Source organism: Globicephala melas, chromosome 3, assembly GCF_963455315.2.
Source record: "Globicephala melas chromosome 3, mGloMel1.2, whole genome shotgun sequence".
NCBI lineage: Eukaryota > Metazoa > Chordata > Mammalia > Artiodactyla > Delphinidae > Globicephala > Globicephala melas.
The window spans coordinates 64,631,591-64,648,746 of NC_083316.1; the positions used below are offsets into that span (position 1 = coordinate 64,631,591).

At 40.5% G+C, this 17,156-nt stretch overlaps 1 long non-coding RNA gene across 1 annotated transcript; it reads left to right on the forward strand.

The window, feature by feature from the left end:
* The first annotated feature begins 2,868 nt into the window (after window positions 1–2,868).
* On the forward strand, window positions 2,869–12,070 carry LOC138842605 (uncharacterized). The gene is made up of 3 exons (XR_011377307.1): window positions 2,869–2,960; window positions 8,766–8,800; window positions 12,047–12,070. It is a non-coding gene; the product is annotated as an uncharacterized lncRNA (long non-coding RNA).
* Window positions 12,071–17,156: the final 5,086 nt, after the last annotated feature.

The window sequence follows — 17,156 nt, forward strand, 5'->3', positions numbered from 1 at the left end:
GTGTCCAAGAGCTGCTGTCAGCCGTACCCTCCACAGTGTAGAACAGGCAAGAGAATGAAGAAGACGAAAGCCAAAAAGAAGGAGCAGAAGAGAACCATGGTAGCAACAAGTCTCTGCCTCTAGTCACTAAGGGCTCAGAGCTATTTGGGCTCTGCAACAATTTCTTCAGTTCTGTGGTCTCTATCAGTATCTTTCTCACTTCCATACTTCTCCCATTTCTCCATCCCACCCCTGTTTGTTTGCTGTTTGATGGCTTGCTTGCTTAAAGTAATTTTAGTTGGGTTTCTGTCACTTGCAAAGGAAAGAATCGTGACTAGTATCCCTCCTATAACCAAACCATCAAGGACAGAGGTGGAAGAAAGAAGCCTTGGAAGGGTGTTAGTGGTGGGATGCTCACATGTGCTGTCGTAGCTGCAAGAAACAGAGCCCCACTCAGGTCTCACAAGGACACATATGTGGAGACTGAAAAGTGGAAAGCCACCAAGAAAGGAGACAGGTCAGGGCCAGCTACTCTGTAGGTCTCTCTCTCTCTCCTGGCCTCTTCTCCATGTCAACTCTGCTTCTCAGAGTGTCTGTGCCATTCTCCATTTGCTCCTCTCTGATCAACACCCTCCCACTTGTCAGTTCAAATCCCAGGAGGTCAGCTAGTGACACTGCTGTTTCCACTGTGCAGAGCTCTTTTTTCCCGGCCACTGGTGAGTGAGGCACCATCTCTAGTACCATCAGGGTATCCTCTGAACAACAATAACAAAAGCTGGGGAATTTAGGACGAAGTGGACACTCCATCATGCCCATGGTAGGAGACGTGTGTTCCAGAACACCAAGAATGAAGAGTCACAGTATGAAACATCGAGCAAATACTACATCAAAATATTTGCACCAGAAAATCAAAAGTGTACCAGAGAGGTGGATATGGAGAAGACGCAGAGCAAGGATTTGATGAAGTGATCTGGACTAGAGCCAAGGGCCTTAGGCCCCAGAAAAAACAGCGAGCCCAGGGTGGGCACTTTCCAGATCAGAAGTTTGAGGCCTCCCACAGCCCCAGCAAAGTCACGGGCCTCTGCTTGGCTTGACTTCCACTACTGACTGGGGGAAACTGGAGATAGTCCCACACTGCCTACACTTGCCATCATATCTCAAAGAAAGGTCACACCCTGAGGGCTCACACACACCTAGGATGGAGTCCTAGTAAGTGACCTTGGGCAAGTTTCTTAGCTTCTGAAGCCTCCATTTCCTCATCTAAAGATGGCATTATCTGCTTTCATAGGGTTATTGTGAAGAGCAAGTAAGACAAAGCCAGTGAAACACTTAGCCTAGTTCCAGGCAAAAAGTGTTCTTGATCGCCAGTTATTGTGCCATCATCACCGTTATCCTCAGTTTCCTTATGACACTTTGAAGGTGAGTGAGTGTAGTATGACTCCCCAGATACATTTGTGAACAAAGCTTATCTCTTTGCCTGTTTGCAGATACAAGTCATTTCTCTAACAAACACTCCCCACTTACAAATAAAATTAAAATCAGAATATATTTTAATTGCACAGCTATTTGTGTAAAGTGAACACTACTTTATACTATTTAGAAGGTTTTTATTTTAAAAAAAGAAAGAGAGGAAGGAAACAAGCAAGCGGGGAGGAAAGATGGGGAGGGAAGAAAATTGCTTGTCAATGTCCTCTTTCACTTGTGAGATTTTATACTTCACTATAAGAGATGCCTATTGTTAACTGAGGTATCAGTACAACAACAACTACTAAAATACAGCCAGAAGACATACCTAAAATCATTTCACTCTGTAATACAGAATATCTGGGTATATTTAGGTGATGTAAAATCATTCATTTGGTCTGACATTCCCCTAGTATTACCAACAGTTTACTTGAAAAGGATATGAAAAGGTTGGGAGGGTGTGGTTTAAATATAATCTGCAATTTTAAAATTTAACTTTACATATTGCCATGCTGTTTCATTATACATGCAGGAAAGGGAAGAGCAGTGTTCTTCAGACTTGAAAAAATTAATCCATGTTTCTTGGCATGGACAACCAATGTTATGTTTAAAATATACATGTATAATGTGAGACATTATCTAATAAAAGTCATGCAATCTAGCTTGTTCACTTTGTAACATATAATAACTGGAAGTTGATCAGAGAAAACTACTTCCACTTTTATTACTACATTGTTCTTATTTTTATGGACAAAATTTAAAATGTATGATAAAAATCCAATATACAGTAATTGAAACATACAGTCTGACCTCACAGTGCTCTGATAAATCTGTTCATTTCTGGCCGTTTTCAGTGTTGCTATAGTGAACAGTGTTGACAAGTGGATGAAAAAAAGCTTATAAATGGAATTCTGATCATAGATAAAACTGAACATAAACTATCTCCCAACATTTCTGCATGTTGGGAGGCCCGGTTTGTGCCACAGATGGCCATCTCCCAATAATACATAAAACATTTCTTGCTGGGGCTCGGCTCACGTTGTTGAATTCACAGGTCATTTGAACAGAACAATAATTCAATTCACTTAATAATGACCTCACTGGGAACAAACACAGACACAGGATGATGCTGTTAGAAGAACAAAATCGTACTAGAGTTTTAAAAATGAAATTCTTAAAAAGCCGCCATGCTCTCTTGTCGAAATAGCACTTAAATGTATTCAGTGTTTAGCAACCAGGCAGGCTCACTGAGTTTATTTTAGTCTCTTGAATTTTACTGCAGTGTCTCTGTGCCATGTTTTCTCCATTTTCAGGCTGGTAGCTTTCCTGGGAAGGTCAGTGGTGCCCACTGAACCCTCTATTGGGTTATTGGCTGAGCTCATTGATGAAGAAGGCTTGAGTACATCATTTTTTTCTTCTCAAATAGCTGAGATGGCAGTCAATGAAGAATGACTGCAGAAAGTTTCAGAAGGACACATGGGAATCATTTAACCAGAACAGTAAAATCAGCTATTTATGTAAGTAACAGTTATTATAACCTTAACCATCCAGGCCATACTTCTCTAGAATAATTCCTAGGTTTAGGGCTGATTATATTTCTAGCTTATAAGGCTTAAATTCCAGGATTCCCTGCATTGGCAGAAATGAATGAACTGAGGAGAAATCAGAATCTAGGGTGACCTCTTTCTAGCATCTAGATGCTTGCTAACAAGATAGCATGTATTGATACCACTGGTATACACGAGATCAGGTCTCACCTTCTCAGAATTTTTAGCTATCATGTTCGCGTCTATATTAGAAAACTAAGCCCAAGTGCCACTGAAATTAGGCCCTTTACTGTCGCAGTTTTAACTATTAATACCATGTTCTCCTTTGTCATCCACATTTACTATAAAAGCACACTTAACAAACAGCAGGGGCTTTAACTATGTTTTTGCTTAATATATTTTATTTAAAAGATTTTTAACTTTTAAGATTCAAATTATAAACTTGCAGAATAGAGGGATTTTGTTTTTAAAAAGCAGTGAATGGAGATACATTCTATTCAAATTATTACTATTTTAATGTTGAACAGGGAAAAAATTTGTGTAGGACTTCCGTCAACAATCCTATAGTTGTTTATAGTTTAGCTTTATAGTTTAATTATTTTATTCTTTATCCTCCCCCACCCCTCAACTTCTATCTTAGCAGGCTTGAAAAAACTAAATCTACTTTACCACAGAGTAGTGCTTTTATGCTTGGAAAACACATTTCTTTATAGGAAATAACCCATTAGTTTACGTCTGTACCTGCCTCATCAGTATCAGCTGGGAATACCCTGTAATCGTGACAATTTATTAACCTCTGCTGTAAAAGCAGGAGAAAGAAGACTCGTGCTATTTTTCCGTGAAAATGGTGGTTAGAGGAAGGGGTGTTGTAGGGGTGTGAGGGGAAAAGAAGAGAGAGTTAAAGAAACAGAGTACATTTCCAAATACACACATGTAAGTTTCTAAAGCTTACAGAGGTATCTATAATCCAAACAAGACATCCCTTTTTCCTTCCTCATCTTCCCCTCCTTCCATTTACTGATACTTCTCCCAGAAGACAAAGTTCTCGTCTCTAAAAGAACTTACTGGGTGAAGGAAAGAAAACACAGACAGCAGATACATGGCAGCAGGTAATTTAGGGACTGTGTTGATATTGTAGGTGTTCAGAGAAATAGAGATCAGGAAAGGCTTCTTGAAGGAACTGCAAGGCATGTGACATATAATATGTTGTCTCTCAATTCCCTGTGAGGCAGAGGGGCATTTCCCTTCCTCTCCCACCCCGAGGGCTCCTTTCTCCTGCCACCTCCCGACAGGCAGGAGGTTCTTCTATGTCTACGTCCACCATTTCGGGGTAACAGCTCAGCTCCCCAGCTTACCTGAGGGCCAGCAGGGCTTGTTGAGACTGAGCAGGATGCTGAAGAGTATATGTACTTTCCTCTCAAGGGAAAAGGAGGAGGGTGGGGCACAGGAAGACACACGCCTCTCGGGGTTTAGGCACTTGGAAAGGGGGAGGAAAAATCCAGCAAATGCTACTAATAATCACAATAGTAACATTTACCCAGCACTTACTGTGCAGGGAACTGTTCAAGGAATTTACATGGGTTATTAACCCAGGTGATCCTCACAACACCCCCATGAGGAAGTACTATTAATATCCCCATTTTACAGATGAGGCACAGAAAAGCTAATTAACTTGCCTAAGATCACAGGATACTTAATTGGCATAGTTTGGACTGGAGCCCAGACTCAGCTGGACTCCAGCACCTCTGCCTTTACATGGTTGACAACTCAGGCTGCACTTGAAGAGCTGTTAAACATTATTTATACCTGGGCCTCCATCTCAGAAATACGGATTTCATTGATCTGTAGTGGGGACCAGGGCAGGAGGACTTTTGAAATTTCCCCAGGTGATTCTAATGTGCAGCCAGGATCGCCAGCCATGCTATTCCACCTCTCACCACCCTGCTGCCTCATTATCTCTGCACCTCTCCCCTCCTCCCTGTTACTCAGAAGATTCTGCCCTGACCTTAGACTCTGCCTTGGTCCTTTTTTTTGGTCCCCCACAAAATGGCCCTGGAGGTGGTTGGAAAATATGTCCACAAGTTCTTTGACATTCCTTTCTTCAAAAGGTGGAGCCTGACCCCCATACCCTTGAGTGTGGGCTGGATGTAAAGACTGGCTTCTAATGAATGGGATTTGGTGGACGCAATGGTCTGTGACTTCCAAGACCAGGTCATAAAAGACATTGCAACTTCCTCCTTGTTGTCCCTCGTGAATTGTAGATTGCTCACTCTGGGGAAAACTAGCTGCTATGTGATAAGAACGCCCAAACAGCTCTATGGAGCAGACCTCATGGCAAGAAACTGTGGATTCCTCTCAACAGCCAACGAAAAACTGAGGCCTTCCAGCCAACAACCATTGAATGAGCCAAATCGGGAGTGAATCTTCCAACCCCAATGAACCCTCAAAATGACTGCAGCCCCAATTGACATCTTGAATGCTGCCTCCTGAGAGACCCTGAGCTGGAACCATCTTGCTAGAATGCTCCTGGATTCCTGACCCTCAGAAACTGGGAGATAATGAACGTTCGTTGTTTTGTGCTGATAAACTGTGGGGTGGTTTGTTATGTAGCAGGAGATAACTAATTCAGGCATCTCCCTCCCCACCTCACGCCAGACCCTCCCAACCTTGACTTGGAGCTGGGGAAGTTGCCAGGGCTGCAAGAGAAAAGTGTGCTGACATCCCAAGGTGGAATTCTGAATGTCTTTACCATAGAAACATAGCTCCATGCATATTTATATATGTACATGTATGTATGGAAATGCATAGGAAAAGTCTGGAAGAAAGAAGCCATGCTATTAACAGTGTTAGAGGCAGAGATTGGAGAGGGAGAGGGATCAGTGTTGGAGGAGAAAGCCAAGGGGAATTTTCCTTCCTGCCTCGTAGGCTGCTGTGTTGTTTGGATATTTCACACTGAGAATGTATCTATGCATCACCTGGGTAACTAAACATATTTTTCCTATATAAAAGCAAGGGAAGTAAATAAAAAAGAAGCATAATCATACCTGAGGATGGGTTCTGTTGGAAGTTGAGTATTAAGAATATAGTTCTGGGCTTCCCTGGTGGCGCAGTGGTTGAGAGTCCGCCTGCCGATGCAGGGGACATGGGTTCGTGCCCCGGTCCGGGAAGATCCCACATGCCGCGGAGCGGCTGGGCCCGTGAGCCATGGCCGCTGAGCCTGCGCGTCCGGAACCTGTGCTCCGCAGCGGGAGGGGCCACAACAGTGAGAGGCCTACGTACCAAAAAAAAAGAAAAGAATATAGTTCTACAAGTACATTATGGATATAGTAGTACATTGCAGCCTGTTCAGACTGCCTTAGCACCAGGTAGAACACCAATCATAGGTACTATGGTGATGAAGAATTAAGAACAGCAGGGCTTGGGGCCTGATGCTCATGTGTTCTCGATTCCTGGCTCTGACACTTACCAGCTTGGCAAGTCATGCAGCTATTCTGGGCCCATTCTTTCCTCATCTGTAAAGTTGGGAGAATAATGTAAAAAAATTTAAAGCTAAATATATAAGGGGCCTCAGACAGTAAATGATCCAGAGACAGCACTCATTCAATGGTAGCTATCATCCTATGGGAGAATATTTTTCTAGTTTCAAACACGTAATGGGGATTTTTACACGTGAGTAAGTTGAGGACTCCATGAATTATATATTTTTGTCAATTCACCTCATTGGGGGGACACAAGAGGTTCATGACACAAAGCACGTTTTCCAGACACTTTTACTGTGTGAATTTTGCAAACATTGCAGTGGTCAAATGTTTGTTTTCTATGGAAAGTGGTAAAGACCTGAACAACTCATATTCCACATTTACAAGGGAGAAACTGAGGACAGTGGGTGTAAGCATATAATCCCAAAGAGTTGAAACATTGCTAGATCTGAATTCTACTGAATTTTAGCACCAAAGAGTATTGGACTACCCCATCCTATACACATACATTAGAGGTCACATTTGGGGAGCCAACCTATAGACCCCAGAAGTCAAAAAAGCGTTTTGTTTGACCCACACAGTATTGTTGAAAACATTTGAATTTGTTGCCTGCATTTAATTTTGGAAGATTTCACATAAAAACATGGATTTCAGACTGCTCGTAAAAAACTGATGTATCTGGCTATCTTGGGCCAGTTGGCTACCACTGAGTCATGGACTCCTTTTTTAGTCAGGATAAGCGTTCTCTAGGAGGTCACAATTCCTTCTTGGACTGGCCTGTGTTACTCATTGGGGTTACTTTCCTGCCCCTGTAGGCACTGAGTTTGCCCCTCTGAAACTTTGGATGTTTACTTCACTGCAATAAGAATGTTATTGGATAGGATGATCACATGTTTCTCTAATTATAAAAACTGCCTCTGCTGCAATGTAGAGATCCCAGAAACGAAGGCCATCTCTCTCTGTTTACTTTTTAATGAACCGAAGAAAAGGAATGTAGAGCTCTCTAAAATGTTTCTATGAGGAGATGAAGAGCTGCTATTTATAATCTGCTATACTTCTGCAATGAGCTAGTATTTATCAGGAGGACCTCCAGTCTCTCAAACACTGTAGAGTTGCATGTCATCATAGCCAATCTATTTATGTCACCTTTTCCATTTGACTGAGTAGGCTGGGGTTCTTTCCCTCTGCACATGCTCAAATCCTACAAATGGAAGAAAAAGCTGAACCATGATTCTTACCTTTGATATACAGAGATGCTTATCAACTTTGGCGATATTGAGTTCTTTTTTTAATATCATGGAGTCACTTGTGAATCAATACCTGTCCCATACTTGTTTAATAAATGTTTCTGTCTCACCGTTATTAAAAACAAACAAAAAAATAAGTCCTATTTCTTTAAATCTGCTTGAAGATCTCTCCGCGGCAAAATTATTCTCCATAATTAACAAAAGCAAAATGTGAATTTGTGGTGAAAAGAGTCCTTCATTTGCTAGTTATTTTTTTAGCCTAGATCATTTCCCCCAAACATTTTATTAAGAAAACTTTCATACAGAAAAGTTGGAAGAATGGCACAGTGAACACCCATACATTTACATTTTACATTTGCTATATTTACTGTATCACATATTCATTCGTTCCTCTATCAATCTGTCAATTCATCTTCATTTCTTGATACCTTTCAAAATAAGTTAAAGACATCAGTACATTTCACCCCCAGACACTTCAGCATGCCTATCATTAGAGTTCAATATTTGTTTTTGGATTTTAAAACATTTTTTTAGTGCGGTAACATATCCATAACATAAAATTTAGCATTTGAACCATATGTGAGTATACAGTTTGGTAGCATGAAGTACGTTCACCTTGTTGCGCAATCATCACCACATCCATCTCCAGAACTTTTCATTTTCCCCAACTGAAACTCTACACCCTTAGACAGTAAATCCCCACTCTCCCTTCCCACTAGCCCTTGGCAACCACCACCCTACTTTCTGTCTCTATGAATTTGACTATTTAAGGTACCCATATAAATGGAATCATATAATATTTGTCTTTTTGTGACAGGCTTATTTCACTTAGCATAGTGTCTTCAAGTTTCATCCACATTGTAGCATGTGTCCGAACTTCCTTCTTCAGGGTGAATAATATTCTGTTGTATGTACATAGCACATTTTGTTTATCATTTCATCCATCAGTGGACAGCTGGTTGCTTCCACCTTTTGCCTATTGTGAATAATGCTGCTGTGAACCTGAGTGTACAGTTATCTGTTCAAGTCCCTGCTTTCATTTTTTTTAGGTATATTTACAGAAGTAGAATTGCTGGATTGTAAGGTAACTCTATGCTTAATTTTTTGAGGACTCTATGGTTTCTTTCCTATGTAAAATTTGCACACAGTGAAATGCACACATCTTAATTTACCATTTGATGGGTTGTGACAAATGCACACTCTAGTGGATATTTTTTGTTTCTTTTTTAGGTCCTCCATATACCTAAGAAATTTTCACTTAGAATGCAGCCACTTTCTTTGGCCAAAATCCTAATGGAAAGAGTATGGGTTTGGATAACATCAGGCATCTAGTTTCAGGATCTACTGACCTCACCTGTTCACATATTTTAAAATCTGTAAAGGAACTCACAGTCCTGCAATCAGGAATTTGCAAAAAAAAGGTTATCTCCATCTTCTATTACTGACTATAAACACTTTACCCTGTGTGAGCAATGACTATAATAGTTTCAAAACGAGATTTTTTAAACAGATGAATGCATGGTAAGCTCATTTTTTTAGCTCCTGCCCATTCATTACCAGGGCTGAGATGATCTCTCCCTGCATCTCTCATGCAGATTTTCCAGAGTCTATAATGAGGCTCTTTCTAAAGATTCTAAGCAGGCAGTAAGCAATGTTTATCTTGCACATCAAGAATTTATATTATTGAAAATGAAAACAACAATGGACATAGCGTGTTTTTGCAATCAGATTGGCAAAAAAGTGATAGTAGTCCCTTTGTGAAGGGTGTGGAGAAACAGGCATTCTCCGATACTGTAGGTGGCATTAAATGGCAGGACAATTTGCTAATGCCTATTAACATTTTTAATGTTAAATCTTTTGCCAAGCCCTGGAATTTCACTTCTAGGAATTCTTCTTACAGAGATGCTTATACAAGTGCACCAAGTTGTGCATTGCCACATCGGTTCTAGTAGCAAAAAATTGGAAACAACCCAAATATCAGTGAGTAGGTAACTGCTAAAAATAAATCCTGATATACCCACATTTAACTGGTATAACTTGCTTTACCAGCTTGGACACAAATAAGGTTACATCTTTTTTATTTTTTTCAAATTACATTAGGCCCAAACATCAATGTGCCGGATTAGTGCCAGAGGAAGTCCACTGCCTGTCTCCTTTCTTAAGGCCTATTCCCTCCCGTGAATTATCCAACCACCCTGGGGCTTCACTTCTTGCAAAGTGGCCTGTCCTGCCTCTAAATATCTCATGGAGACAGAAGTAGGGAATCTGATTAGTCTATTAGGAGCCTTATTTTCAGCGTCTGTTTCTTTTGTTTGCCATTATATGGCTGATGAAAGCTGCAAAAGTAATAAATAGAGTTTAGCATTGTAAAATGAAGAATGAAAAAAAAGGTTTTGATTGAGACTTTGTTTTGAAAAAATTAAAGATTATCTTATCTTTAAATATGATTTATCTTTGAAGATATACATATAACAACTCTAATTGCAACTATGCTCTAATTTTTAGAATAAACAAAGGATAAATCAAGTGTTGATTTGGTGAGGGGCTTAATTTTTCTAGCAAAATTACTTGATAGCAAATTTTGACACACTTTACTTCACACTGACTTTTATAGCAGAATCATACAAAGGTCATTTTGAAAAAAGATGTGAGGGCTTCATCAATTTTCCTGAGAGCCTCTCTTAATCCTTTGATATTCAAATAATTTTCCTTTTGAAGAACTTATCCTCTTATCATCCTTGTTGTTTTTCTCATCTTTAATTGTTAACTGGTCTAACACTGCCGTATACTCATTTTGTTATGGAGAAGTTCTCCAGAATCACTTTCAATGACTTCATAAAATCCTGCATCTTTTGCAAGATTAGCAATTTTGCATGGCAGCTGAAATGCATTTTATTTACATTGTATTGTTGGATGTTTATAACATCTACAATCAGCAAAATTGGCTGAGTGGGGATAAATGCTGGTATTAAATCGGGAGGGCTATTTGAGTAGGGACTAATTTAGTAAGTGACCAGTTCATTAGTGGATATTTTCCTGTTATGACCTATTTCTGCTTTCCTATACAACTTAGCAACTACAGGGCTTCAGATAGTGATAATGAATAGTTGGATCACAAGAAACTTGTACTATGCAGCTCTAAAAAAGAATGAAGTGTGTGTTGACATGGAGGAACATTCACAATGCATTGTTAAATGAAAAAAAGCAAGTTCCAAAAGACAATGAACAGTGTAACCATGTTCCTATGAAATAATAATAAGTGTTAATACGTGCATCAAAAACATAAATAAATAAAACAACTTGGAAGAGTATGTTCCAAAGTATTAGCAATCATTTTCTAACAGGTATGTGGAAAATGGGGAAAGCCCATCTATGTAGACTTTTTTTTTTAAATTTTCATTGAAGTATAGTTGATTTACAATGTTGTGTTAGTTTCAGGTGTACCTAGCCTTATTTTTAATGAGAATTTATTGCACTTTCAAATATGATAAAAACCAATTAAAGGTATTTTAAACTAGTATAGTTGAGACAGGGCCAGAGTGAAAAAACAAAGGAAAAGAAAAGAAAAATGAGCTGTTACTACATTACTGACCAAACAGAATTCTCCTTGAGAAAGCCTTTATAGGCCTGTTTTGAACCTGTTTCTTCAATCTGAACCTGTTTTGTTATAAACACCCCAGAACTCTTTCTCAAAATAACCAAACCACAAACATTTGCTGAGAATCTGTTATTTTCAAAGTACTGTGTTGCACTTAGTACCCAGAGGGATACAAGGACCTATGAGACTGCTAGAGCCTGTAGTCAGAAAACTCCCAGTCTAATTGAGAAGATGAGAAGCTGCTCAGTGAATGAGGTTGGCAACAACACCTGGTCATCATTGACCACTGTCTAAGCAACTGCATACAGCTGTCTGATGGGACATCTGAGAAACTGGCTGTCTGACTTCTGAGCCTTTGCTTAGGTTTTGATGGGTCAAACATTAGATGAGAGTATAAGGTATTACACTGAGTGTAAGGTATTAACTTTTAGAGAGAAATGCGATCCTTTAGCTGCCATGGGAAAGGAAATTCACAGACTGTTCCAAAGGCCAGTTAGAGGTCCATCCAGATCTTATGAGAGCTTCGGGGTGCATTTGATGGGGATACTAATGAAACGAGATGGTGAACAATGGGTATGTATTTTTTTTTATCTTCTGCACTATTTTATGAATGAGGAACTTAAGACTGACTCAAGGTTACACTGCTGCTAAGACAGAATCAGGATTTGAACCCAGCACTGTGACGACTGAGCCTGCATTCAATTTTTATGACCGACTCCTTCCTCATTGCAGATTATAGGCTAATCGTCACCTGGAATGAAGAAATGTTCCGCATGGCACTAATTGATGTGTATATTTACTGTGAAGTTTACCCCAGGAGAAAAGAGGAAACCAGCTGCATGAATGGAATTTGGAGGAAGGTAATACCTCCTGGCAAACAACAGCAAGATCCATGAAATCTCTATAGTCCTCCTGAATAAGAGTTTGCCAAGATTTCTGTAGGCTTGGTCTTCCTACCCACTCCTGGAAATAATCCTTTTAGGGGAGAGTTGAAGCACATAAACACAGTAACACTTTCTCTTCTGCCTGTATTCTGCCTAAGCAGTGGATAATCAGAAGGGCTCTGGGTTCTGAATTCAGCTGCAACAAAAATCACTTTTTAAACAGTTGTTGTTGAGACATCTGAATTACAGACTCACTTTGTATGGCATCTTCAATATCTAGGATGAAAATGCCTTATATGTGCTATATAACATAACCTAGAGTGATAATGTAGTGTGCCATAATATTTACCACTTAATTACACCAACTTGTTCTTTAGAACTCTTTGAAATACATGGAAAGTACTTAACTATCAATTAGAGTTTAGCTTGGATTTATGACCCATTTCAGAAGAGTTAAAAACTTTAAAGAGTGTACACTGTTCAAAGAAAAAAATCATTTGACCTTTTAGGAAAAGCTTATTTGTGTTAACTTGCAAAATTGTATCATAGAAGAACCAAATATAGAAAAAAAGGTTTTAGTTCACTACTGTGGTCATTATGAAATGCAAGACAAATTGTTTAGGTCAATTCCCTTGTTGCAGAGTGAAAACAAACTGCTTCTTACATCCACTCTTGGGATAGTACATGAAATGCAAAAATACCCCTTTTATGGAGAATGGCTGGGAGTCATCGCCTTGAAAAATTTCTAAGAAGTATTCTCGACATCCTGAACTACAGGAAAATAACTTGTGGATCATGAGCTACACATTCTTTCTCTCCTTCTTTGCCTTCTTTCTCTCTGAAAGTGTGAGGATTTGGCATTGAACGTTGCGGTGACTTATGGACAACCTCAAAGCTCTATGAAAAAAAATAATTTGCAGCTTTGCTGAGGGAAGCATCAGAATCCCAAACATGACTGTCTCAGAACCAATCACCTTACTAGTGAGTGGGCCCAGCCAACCACCTGGTAGTCACATCTTAAGCACGTTCTTGTGGTTCTAATTGTCACATCTGCAATAAATCCTGCCAAGAGACAATAATTTTGTTTCTTTGTGAAAATTTTTCCTGAAAAGAAAGTCAAATGCTAGTGCAATGCTGAAAAATGATGGCATTTGTTAATTGGCATCATTATATTTAGATAATTCCACGATTATATTTAGATTATAATTAGATGCATGGTGTTGAAGACCTCTTGATGTACTTTTAAACTTGAAGACTCCCTGTGTATTTCTCTGCAGACTGGCATGTGACTTCTTTGAACAGAAATGGGAAGACACCTTCATAGTAATATTATATTGCTATGATCTTTTGGGGGCAAACACATCTGGAAAACATAGGTACTGTGTAATTGCTTGGGTCTGAGATGGCTATTTGGCAACAAAAGCTCTCTTGGGTCAGTGAAGTGGTTGCTTTCCCCTAAATTTTGCTTATTTATTTATTTATTTATTTTGCGGTACGCGGACCTCTCACTGTTGTAGCGTCTCCCGTTGCGGAGCACAGGCTCCGGACGCGCAGGCTCAGCGGCCATGGCTCACGGGCCCAGCCGCTCCGCGGCATGTGGGATCTTCCCGGACCGGGGCACGAACCCGTGTCCCCTGAATCGGCAGGCGGACTCTCAACCACTGCGCCACCAGGGAGGCCCCATATTTTAATGTTTTTTAAATTTTTTTCTTTTGGCCACACCATGCGGCATGTGGGACCTTAGTTCCCCGACCAGGGATTGAACCCACTCCCACTGCATTGGAAGTGCGGAGTCTTAACCACTGGACCGGTGGGGAAGTCCCTAAATTTTGCTTTTTTAAAAAAAAAAAATCCTCTGTGGTTGACCTTGTTGTTCACCATCTGCAGCTGAGAAAGGGCTCACTGTTTTCAGCTGAGAGTCCTATATAGTAATCACAATATCCCAGAATTTTACAAACCATAGAATTAAGGTGGCTCACAGCCAGGTATCATCAGGCTGTTGACAGGTGAAGAGCTGATGCCATCTTTGATACACAGTCCCTATGCCCTCTTCCAGGGAATGTTATTAGGCATGTTAGGTTGTAACTGGGACACTAAAACTTGAATCACTTATTATTCGGCACATGCCCCTTACTGGTAGTCAGCAAAACTCAGACGAGAATACCCTATCCAGGATCTGATTGTGATGACACATGGCAAGATGTCAAGCATCTCCAGAGGTCTTAGATGTTTGGCCTATTGCCATTTGAGAGATAGCCTCCGCTTTTGCAAAAAATTATTCTCATAACTGGTTCTAGGTGCAATTCTTAATGTTTATCTTGGGAAGGTGGTAGCATCATATAGTTGGGCCTATAGAGTCTGAAGAATATTTGCTGTCTCAGAAGAACTTAAGGAAACTTAATTTTCAGACCTGGAAGTGATCCACTTTTTAGAATCACTTGTTTAGCCTTGTTGCCTTGAGTCAAATAAAGTGAGGTACTTGGACTTCCCTGGTGGCGCAGTGGTTAAGAATCTGCCTGCCAATGCAGGAGACACAGGTTTGAGCCCTGGTCCGGGAAGATCCCACATGCCGAGGAGCAGCTAAGCCTGTGCACCACAACTACTGAGCCTGTGCTCCAGAGCCCATGTGCCACAATTACTGAAGCCCGTGCGCCTAGAGCCCATGCTCCGCAGCAAGAGAAGCCACCGCAATGAGAAGCCTGCGCACCGTAATGAAGAGTGGCCCCCACTCGCCGCAACTAGAGAAAGCCTGCGCGCAACAACGAAGACCCAACGCAGCCAAGAAAAAATAAAGTGAGTTGCTCTTTATGAAGCATGAACAATGCCAGAAACACATCATTAAAATGTTAATTTAATTTGGAATCCAGACAGTTTGGTTCACCTAAAAGTGACTGGGATTTATGATATTGTTTTTGATCTGGAATAATTCTGGTCACATGAATGAGAGTTCTAAGGGAAGGAGATTGGGCATAGTTATGAAGAATCATCACCTTTGCTGCAGGGTTCGGGACCAAAGTATGAAGCATGTTTTCTTCAGAGTTGTTGACTTCGTACTTTTGGCAAACAATAAATTCACTTTTAAGAGGAAGGTAAAAGTTAAAATCTATCTGGCTGATATGTTTGATTTTGTGACCATGGGTTTTTTCATCTGTTCTTTACTTCCCTGCCAGCTTCTCTGAACTGAAATGGGAAGAGCTCACTCTCAAGTGATACGAACTTATTTCGCCAATCACCAGCAGTTCCACAGTAGAAGTTAAAACTTTGCAGGCCCAGATATCACAAGAGTATTCTTTTTCTATTTGCCAAGATAAAATTCCAACTTTTGGATTTGGATCATGCTGTAAGATGTAAATAACATTTTAATGAGTGCTGCGGAGGAAGAGTGTGCTGGGTCAGTTGCCCACCACTGAAGGGCTGGATTTAGTGTAACTTGGGTCATAATGAAACTAGTTTGGTGGTCTTTGCCTCCCCAGTTGACATTTTCCCACATTAGAAAACCAGCACAGGAGTTCTTGCTATTCCCTACAAAGGACAATTGCAGTTCTGCCCAAAACCAGAACTGGAGTGTGGATGGGATAACTGGAGGAGAAGCTAGAGGAGAAACAACACAAACACTTTTAATCCTAAATTAAACTCTTGCCTAGATTTAGAATGAAAAGGAAAGGGGGAAAAATAATTGCATGTGTATTTTTATTTCTGTCCATATTCTGTAATCTCAAATACTATGCAAAGACATCTTGTTTCCATTTCCTTCACTGTTCATGTTCTTGACTCTGTGAGAATACATTTTCAGAAACATTGACTAAAAGCATGTGTTAACTTCTCTGTACTAATAACTCCAGCTCCTCGGGCTATAGGACTGAATGCCCACATCTCAACAAGATTCCATGTGAACTGTACTTGTGACTTTCTTACCTCTCCCTGATTTCAAATTCATCTTCTCTAATCAGCTATAACTCACCTGACTCTTAATCCAGGCACAGTCCCAGTTCTACAGGGAGTCCTCTGTCATGACAAGTGCACACCTTCATCTCTTCCTTTTTGCACCTGTCTATATGGAACAGTTAAGGCCTAATCACATACATCTGAATTTCCTATTACTGTTTCATTTGACTGATTGAAATATAAGTGAACATTTAAAAGGGAGAGAGAGAAAAAACCCTTCAAACATAAAATGCTACATTCCCGACCTCACTAAGGACCTAAGAGGATTCTTTAGGTCCTTTAAAAAAATATATTTATTTATTTATTTTTGGCTGCATTGGGTCTTCATTGCTGTGTGTGGGCTTTCTCTAGTTGTGGCGAGCAGGGGCCACTCTTCGTTGCGCTGTGAGGTCCTCATTGCAGTGGCTTTTCTTGTTGTGGACCATGGGCTCTAGGTGCATGGGCTTCAGTAGTTGCGGCTCGCAGGCTCTAGAGCACAGGCTCAGTAGTTGTAGTACATGGGCTTTGTTACTCCTCGGCATGTGGGATCTTCCCGGACCAGGGCTCGAACCTGTGTCCCCTGCATTGGCAGGCGGATTCCCAACCACTGTGCCTCCAGGGAAGTCCCTAGGTGCTTTTTTTTCTTTGGAAAGAGACACTAGCTCTAAATCCCTTAATAATTCTACCTGATTTAAATCTGACTTTAATCCTACATGATAAATTAAGATTCTGTATCTTTTCACCTTTGCTTTTTGGAGTAATTTGTCTAACCCAATACCTGTATGAGTAGATCAGATCCTCTAAGTGATAGAAAGGCATTGGGAAGGGTAGCATTAGCTTTAAGAGGAGCTCCCTTACTAAGGGGCACCCTGACCTGGCTGGTGCTTGAGGGCTTCAGGAATGGTTGCATTTAGAGACCCACCCACTGAAGGAAGGACATCTGATTCCTCTGATTGCATGTAGAGTTCACTGGACAGCCACTACAGGTATCCTCTTACAGTACTATTCCCAATTCACCAAAGTCCCCCCCAAAA